We start from the raw sequence: 8943 nt of genomic DNA on the forward strand, positions 1-8943 counted from the left end.
CTCTCTGGAGTCTGCAGATAGTATTCTCTCTGAGACCACGGTTGTCATCATTGGGTGGACAGCTGGCCATTGGTCTGCTCCATCTCGGTGGCTCCAGAATGATGTGTTTTCTTCTTTGGAGAAGAAGAAAAAAGAGCAAGAGTATGGGTCTGGACAGAAAGTAGCCTTTCTGTAGAAATGCATGGACAGTGAGTTTTTTACTCTTAGTACTTTGAAGTGCTATGTGGATTGGCATGAGGTACTTTTGTTTTATTATTCTTTCTGGATGTTCTCCCTGAAGGTGACTGAGTTGGCTGGCTGCACAGGTAAAGGAACAAGAGGGTGAGTGTGCTGCCCTGGGTGCCAAGTAGCAAGGAGTTTGTGCTGTTCTGCATTTCTGAGCCTCTCTCACCATGTGAATCAGCTCTGGCCAGAGGCAAGGACAGCCATGAGTGGCTGCTCCAAGTCCATCCTGACTCCACTCGTCTGTCCCACCTCCACACGATTGAGCTGTGCTCATTGCCAGCTAAATCCACAAGCCAGGGGAGCCCTGGAGCCCTCAGTCACTGTGGGAGAGGATGAGCATTGGTGGCTCCCTGGCCCACATCATGGACCAAAAAGAGCAAGATTTTATGGGGTATAGACACTGAAAAGGCCTTCATGACAGCCCTACATTATTACCCTAATGATACAGGTTTGGATGGACAATTACAAACTCCCTACTTGACCACAGAATAAAGTATGAAACCTTACTGAGTGACACTCCGTCTCTCATCTTCATTTCACCCCTTAAAATAGGGATGTGTTGATTTCATCCACCAGCATTACTTCTTCCATCTTGCATTCAAGTTGACAGGAAAATTGGAGCCATCTATGGAAGGAGAGAGCATATGAAGACAGGGTATTATTTTTACCTTAATTTTGAGCACCACTCTGTTGAGTACAAAGAAAAAAATTATTTATCTTTCCAGACCTTTAACAGAGCATAGGTATCTTTTCTACAGTTGAGATCTGCAGATGATTAAAAGGCACGTGCTTCCAACGACAATGCTGCCTTCCATCATCCTTGTCCTTGGGAAGTGTCACCCTGGGCCCTGTACCCTGGTCCCAACCAAGACACCGAGAAGTGAATCTGCTCTGTCGACAGGACCCTGGCCCAGTGTTCCTGGAATGGCACAAAAGGCCCATCCTTGTCACTTGGTGGATGTGGTTTAATGAAGCAGAGGGTCACTGTGGGAGGATTGCACTACCTGCGTTGTGTTTTGTGAGATGGTTAAAAGGTTTGAAGCTCCTTTAAGAAACCAGGTGGCACAGTGAAGGAGCTGTTCCCCCCAGTGATCGCATTAGAGGTGGCTGAGACACAGCAGCTGTATTAAAAGCTGTGGAAGCTTCATGATGGGATGAGAACTTAGCTGTGTAGGTGACTGGTCTGGATGGTGGCCCTCAATCCCACTGACCACCAGTTCCTGTGGGCAATTCCTTATACTCAGCCCTGACCCCAATGGGACCTGCTGGACCAGATTCTCTGGGGCAAGACAACCAAATCTGGTTGTCGCCCCTTTTATTTTTTAACCTTTTAAAATTACAATTGTAGATTCCCATTATTTATAAGAGATAACACAGAGGTGGCCCATGTAATCTGACCCGGTTTCCCTCAATAATATCTTATTAAAATCTCACAACCAGGATATTGACAGTGACCCAACCAGCCATGTAGAGCCCATAGAAAACAGCTCTACCCGATTCTCCCACACCCAGGACAGTGCCTTCTATTTTTTTTTTTTTTGGTATATTGTTATCACAGTAATATATACACAATGAAATTTACCATTTTAAGTATTTTTCAGGGCACAGTCCAGTGGTGGTAAGTGGTCCTTAACACAACTTAACAATCATATTGTTGTGCTGCCCTTACCACCATCGGCTCCATCACTGTTCTCATCTTCTCCAACTGAAGCTCTGTCCCCACTAAACAACAACTCTGCATCCACTCCCCCATTACTGGTGCCCTCCATCTTACCTCTATGACTCTGATGGCTCTAGGGACCTCATGTGAGTGGGATCACACACTATTTGTCCTTTTGTGACTGGCTTATTTCATTGAGCATCATGTCTTCAGGGTCCATCCAGGTTGTAGCATGTGCCACAATGGCCTATTTTTCGAAATTGAATATATTGGGGTGAGATTGGTAATGAAATCATGTAGCTTTCAGGTATACAGTTCGGTAATACATCATCTGTATGTTGAATTATGTGTCTCACCGCCCTCCCCCCGACCCAAGTCAGGTCTCCTTCAATCACAATTTATCCTTCCTAAACCCTCTTCTACACACACCCCTCTCTTTCTGATAATCACCAAACTGTTGTCTGTGTCTATAGGTCTTTTCTTTGCTTAATCCCTTCACTTTTCCCCTAGTCCCCCAACCTCCTCCCCTCTGACAGTATTGAGTCAGTTTTCTGTATCTATGAGCCTTTTTCTATTTTGATTGTAGTTTATTTTGTTCATTAGATTCCACATATAAGTGAAACCATAAGGAACCTGTATTTCTCTGACTGGCTTACTTCACTTCACTTAGCATAATACTCACCGGTTCCATCCATGCTGTTGCAAAAGGTAAAATTTCCTTCATTTTCTGTTGTGTGTGTGTAGGTGAGTAGTATTCCATTGTGTTAATGTACCATAGCGTTTTCTCCATTTATCTGCTGCTGGGCACTTGGGCTGCTATGAAATCTTCGCTATTGTCAATAATGCTGCCGTGAACATAGCATTGCATATATCCTTTCCGATCTGTGTTTCAGGTTTCTGCAGAGATATTCTCAGAAATGGAAATGTTAGGTCATAAAGCAGTTCTATTTTTAATTTTTGAAGGAACTTCATACTGCTTTCCACAGTGGTTGCACCAATCTGCATTCCCACCAAGAATACACGAGAGTTCTCTTTTCTCCACATATTCACCAGCACTTGATGTTTATTGATTTATTGGTGATAGCCATTCTGACAGAGGTGAGGTGATACCTCGCTATGATTTTAATTTCCATTTCTGTAATGATTAGTGATGCTCAGCATCTTTTTATTTGTGTAATAATCATCTACAGATCTTCGCTGGAGAAGTGTCTGTTTAGGTTATTTGCTCATTTTTAAATTGGATTGTTTTATTTTGTGATGATGCTGAGTTTTTTAAGTTCTTCATAAATTTTGGATATTAAACCCTTATCAGATGTATCATTGGCAAATATGTTCTCCCATTCAGTGGGTTGATGGTTTCCTTTGCTGTGCAACAACTTTTTAGATTGATGTAGTCCCATTTGTTTAGTTTTTCTTATGCTTCTGGTGCCCAAATAGATATATCAGAATAAAAAATATTTCTATGAAAACTTATTGCCTTTATTTTCTTCTAGAATTTTTACGGTTTCAAATCTCACTTTCAAGTCTTAATCCATTCTGCATTTTTTCTTCAATATGGTGTAAGAAGGTAGTCAGCATTCATTTATTTTTCTACTTATGTGTCCCATTTTCCCAATTGCATTTATTGAGTGGACTATCTTTACCACATTGTATAGTCTTGTGTCCTTTGTCAAATAGTAATTGACCATAAGTGTATGGGTTTATTTCTGGACTTTTTATTCTGTTCCGATGATCTTTATGTGCGTTTTATGCCAGTACCATACTATATTTATTACTATGGCCTCGTAGTATAGTTGGTTATCAGGTAGCATGATTCCTCCCACTTTGTTCTTCTTTCTCAAGATTACTCTGGCTATTGGTTTGGTTTTATTTTGTGTGTGTGTGTGTTTTTTTTTTTGTTTTGTTTTTTTTTTTGTGTGTGTGTGTGTGTGTGTGTGTTGGGTTTTTTGTTGTTGTTGTTGTTGTTGTTGTTGTTTTTGTACTTCCATATAGATTTTTGTGATATTTGTTGTAGCTCTCTGAAATACGTCACTGGACATTTGAATGTTGTTAATTCTTCCTATCTTTGAACACCATATATGCTTTTATTAATTTGTATCTTCTTCAACTTCTTCCTGTCTTCCTTCCTTTCTTTCACTTTCTTCTTTCTTTTTTTCTTTCTTTCTTCTTCATAATCTTTATTATGTTCAGGGGAATTCCCTCTATTCACATTTCGCTGAGAGTTGTTATAATGAATAGGTGTTGTGTTTTGATGCTCTTTCTGCATCTATTGTTATAACCATGTGATTTTTATTTATTTTGTTTACGATGTATCATGTTTTGTATGTGTAGATACTGTACAAAGCTTGCATCCCTGGAATAAATCCCACTTCATTATGGTGTGTAATCTTTTTAATGTATTACTGGATCCAGTTTGCCAATATTTTGTTGAGGATTTTAGCATCTATATTCATCAGGGATATTGGCCTATAATTTTTTTCTTTGTAAAGTCTTATTCTGGTTTGGGATTAGGAGAATGCTGAACTCATAAAATGAGCTTGGGAGTCTTCCCTTGTCTTGAGTGTTTTGGATGAGTTTGAGGAGAACAGGTGCTAGTTCTTCTCTGACTGTTTGTTGAAATGCACTGTTAAACCATCCAGTCCAGCACCTGCATTTGTTTTTTGCTGCTTTGTTTATTTCTGCTCTGATCTTTATTATTTTCTTTATTCTTCTCACTTTATGGTGTCTTTGTTTTTCTTTTGCACTAGTTCCTCTAAGTGTCAAGTTAGATGATGTATTTCAGATTTTTCTTGTTTCTTGAGGTAGACCTGTAATGTTAGGAATTTCCCTCTTAGGACTGCTTATGCTGTGCTCCATAGAGTGAGGATTGTTGTGCTCTCATTTGCATGTGTTTCAAGGTATTATTTCATTATTTCCTTGATCTCATTGTTATCTATTCATTGTTTAGTAACATGTCAATTAGCCTCCAAGACTTTCTGTGTTTTACAGGTTTTTCTTTTTCTTTTTCTGTTTTCTTTTTAATCCTATAATTACTAATTTTTATTGTGGTAAAATAAATATAAGATTTAGAGTTTTAACCACATTTAAGTATACATCAAGTATATTGACATGCAATTCTCACCACCATGTATCCCCAAATTTTTATGTATTTATTTATTTATTTTTGCTTGTCATTGTTTTTATTTCTCTGTTAATAAATTTATTGGGGCAGGGTGGTTTTAGGTGTGTACAATTCAGTAATAGATCACTTGTACATCAGTTTTGTCTAATTGACTTCTAGTTTTATACAGTTATGACCAGAAAAGATTCTTGATATGATTTCAATCTTCTTAAATTTCCTGAGACTGTTTTTGTGCCCTAACATGTGGTCTATCCAGATAATGTTGCACGTCCACTTAAAATGAATGTATATTCTACTGCTTCAGGGTGAAATGCTCTGAAGATACCAATTAAATCCATTTGATCTATTGTGTTATTTCTGTCCACTCTTTTTTTTTTTTTATTTAAAGACTAGGTGTGAGGCCGCCCTGCACAAGGGTGAGAAGGTGCCCAAGTCTCCCCCCCACCTCTCCCTCCCCCCCCAGCCCCCGCCCGTCTCCCTCCCCCCCCAGCCCCCGCCCATCTCCCTCCACCCCCACCCGCAGGGGCCCCAGCCCAGGGGAGCCAGGGGAGCCTAGGGGAGCCAGGAAAGCATGTCCCACGCTAGGGGGAAGGGAATGCTTCACTGATTTGAGTGTCACCCTTGCGCAGGGGCCAGCCTAATCTCATCTGTATCATTCCAGCTTTAGGGTATGTGCTCCTGCTGCTGCTGCAGAGTCCAGCACCAGGCCACTCTTTGCTTCTTGATTTTCTGTGTGGAAGATCCAGCCATTGATTCCAATGGGATGTTAACATCCCCTACTGCGTCTGTATTATTGTTGAACTCTCCATTTATGTACATCAGGATTTGATTTACACATTTACTTGCTCTTATGTTGAGGAAATACATGTTTGCAAGGGTTATATCCTCTTGTTGGATTGCTCTCTTTATCATTCTGTGGTGTCCATTCTTATTGCTCAATATAGCCTTTGTTTTAAAGTCTGTTTTGTCAGCTATAGGTTTACCTCCCCGGCTTATTTTTCATTTGTTTTTGCATGAAATACCTTTTGCCATCCCCTTGCTTTTTGTCTGTATATCTTTCATTCTGAGATAGATCTCTTGTTGACTGCATATATATGGTTATTAATTTCTTATCAATTCAGCTACCATGTCTTTTAACTGCAGCAGTCAAGCCACTTACATTTAAAGTGATTATTCGTAGATATGTTTTATTCTTTTAACTCTGTTTCCCTTTTATTCCTTCTTGATAGTTCTTATACTAATGGTTTGGTGGTAAAACACTTGTTTTGCTGTTTCTTGTCTAGGACGCTCTTTATTTCTCCATCAATTTTAAATGACAGCCTTGCTGGGTAAAGTAGTCTTGGTTGAAGGTCCTAGCTTGTCATTATTTTGAATAGTTTGTGCCAATCCCTACTGGCCTGGTATGTTTCTGTAGAGAAATAAGCTGACAATCTTATGGGAGCTCCCTTGGAGGTAACTGACCGTCTTTCTTTGGTTGCTTTTAAGATGTCCTGTCTTTAATCTTTGTCATTTTCATGATGATGTGTCCTGGTGTCAAGCCTTTTTGGGTTCATCTTGTTTGGGACTCTCTGCTTCCTGGACTTGTGTGTCTCTTCCTTCACCAGGTGAGGGAACTGTTCGGTCATTGTTTCTTTTAATATGGTGTAGTCCCTTAATCTTTCTTTTCTCCTTGTACTCCTATAATGTGGACGTTGTTAATGTTTCATGTTGTCCCAAAAGTCCCCTAAACAGTCCTCATTTTTAAAAGTTCTTTTTTCTTTTTGCTGTTTTGTCTTCTGTGACTTTGTCTTCCAAATCACTCATTTGATTCTCTCCTTAATCAAATTACTTATTTTCTCTAGTGTATTCTTCATTTCAAAGATTTTACTCTTTATTTCTGACTGGATCTTTTATATGGCTTAAATATACTTTTTCATATCTACTATCAGTTTTCAAGTTCCTACTGATTTCATCCATTCTTCACCTAACTTCAATTAACATCCTTACAACCATTTTATGTATATATATATGCGGTATCTGGAATATTGCTTGCCTCACTTTGTTTAGCATTTTTTCTGGATGTGTCCCCTGTTCTTAAATTTGGGGCATGTTTCTTTGCATTTTGGCTGCCTCTGTGTGTTTCTTTCTTTGTATTAAAATCCAGGCCTTGATAGTGTGGCTTCGTGTAGTAGGAGTCCTGTGGAACCCAGTGGCGATTTCTTCTTGATCATCTGAGTTGAGTGCTCCAGGGATGTCCCGTGTGTGTTATGTGAACCTTCCTGTGGCAGTTGGTTCTTGATGGCTGTTGGCCCATGCATGTACTAAGTCGATGCTCAGGCTAGTTGGCTGCGACCACAGTGTACCCTGCCTATAGTATAGTGTATAAGCTGCTGACAGGTGTTGACCACGTGGAGTGCAATTCATCTCAGCGGGGTCTGGTGCCTGCCTAGATCTCTCTTTGGATCTGCCACTTCTGAGGCTAATTGTATCCTTCTCTGATGTGCTCTGAAGCTGGCCACTGGGCTTGTTGGTCCTGAGGCTTCCTGGGAGCGACTCTGTTGCTGAACAATGTCAGATGCTTGATGTGACTGGCCCAGGGCAATCTATTTGCATCTACAAAGCAATTCACAATTTGTGACAGGCACTCCTGAGGCCCAGTAAGCTCAGGAAGGCCCTGGCAGGGCACCAAAGCTGGCTTTTACTAGCACTGATCCCGGGGACAGGTCAGCAAAAGTCCCAGAGCACACCATGTTCTGCCTCCCTGTCTGCCTCCATGTGCCGAGTGCCTGTTATTCTCCGCTAATGAAAGCATCTCTGGAAGCACTCAAGTTGCATGAGGTAGGTTCTCAGGGAGTCCCCAGGTAGAGGTGAGTGGTGTTCACCAGATGGATGCAGGTTCACGCTCAGTGTCAGTGTTGGTTCTGAGGCCACTCAGCAAATGTCCCAGGGTATACCACGTCCAGCTGCCACCCGCTGGGTCCTCACACATCTTTGAGCAGTGTACAGAAGACACAGACCTGGCATTGTTTGTTGGAGGAGAATGAAAAATCAAAAGAGGCTGCTTCCCAGGATTGAAGATGTCTGGAATCTGTAGTCTGAGATCAGCCGTGTGAGCTTAAGGGCTTTGCAGAGGGTCTGTGGATTTTCAAAGGCCAGAGAGCTGCTTTCTGTTGTAGATGATCCATGGATCCCCTGGGATGCCACAGGGGAGGGAGAGCATGGTGGGATCATGCAGGTGTAATCCAGTCATCATGTAGTGAAAAGTTGAGTCCCCTTATGGGTGGCTGATTTCAGCAGATTCATCCCTCCATTTCTGTCCTAAGAGAACTGAAGCTCTCTCCAGACTTCTGACCACATGCATGCTCACTGGCTTCCCAGGCAGCACTGTCCCTGCCTTCTTTCCTCCAGGCTGGGTGAGCCAGGCTGGCTGGAGTGTAGGGAAGGGAGGATAGAGGTCCATTTGGTGGGTTGAAATGCTGTGAGAACCTTTAAGGCTTAAATTTATTTTTTCTGTGTTGGCTCCCACACTACAAATAAGCAGCCAAAGTGATGCTTAGCTCACTCTCAAGGAAGCACAGTTCTGCCCTGCACCAGTGCCACACATCACCGGAGCCATGAAGGGAGCTACTGGAGGAAGAAAACAGGGCATTCCTCTCCCAGGAGTGTAACACCCTCACAGGCATGATGCTGTCTGTAGAGCTGACCACTGTTGGAGCGCTTAAGGCTTTTAGGCACAGAGTGTAATGATCTGATTTACATTTTTTAAAGATCACTCTGATTCGCATTTTCATTTTTATTCAAAATTGTTTTACTACTTTAATTTAGTTTCAATTGGGGATGACATTCAATATTAGTTTCAAGTGTACAAAATAGTGGTTAGACATTTATATAACATATAAAGTCATCTCCTGATAAGTCTAGCATGGGATATCTTTGAACAGGGTATTAATCGTATTCA

This window comes from Myotis nattereri (genome assembly GCF_964212035.1).
Source record: "Myotis nattereri genome assembly, chromosome: 10".
In the NCBI taxonomy this organism is placed as follows: Eukaryota; Metazoa; Chordata; class Mammalia; order Chiroptera; family Vespertilionidae; genus Myotis; species Myotis nattereri.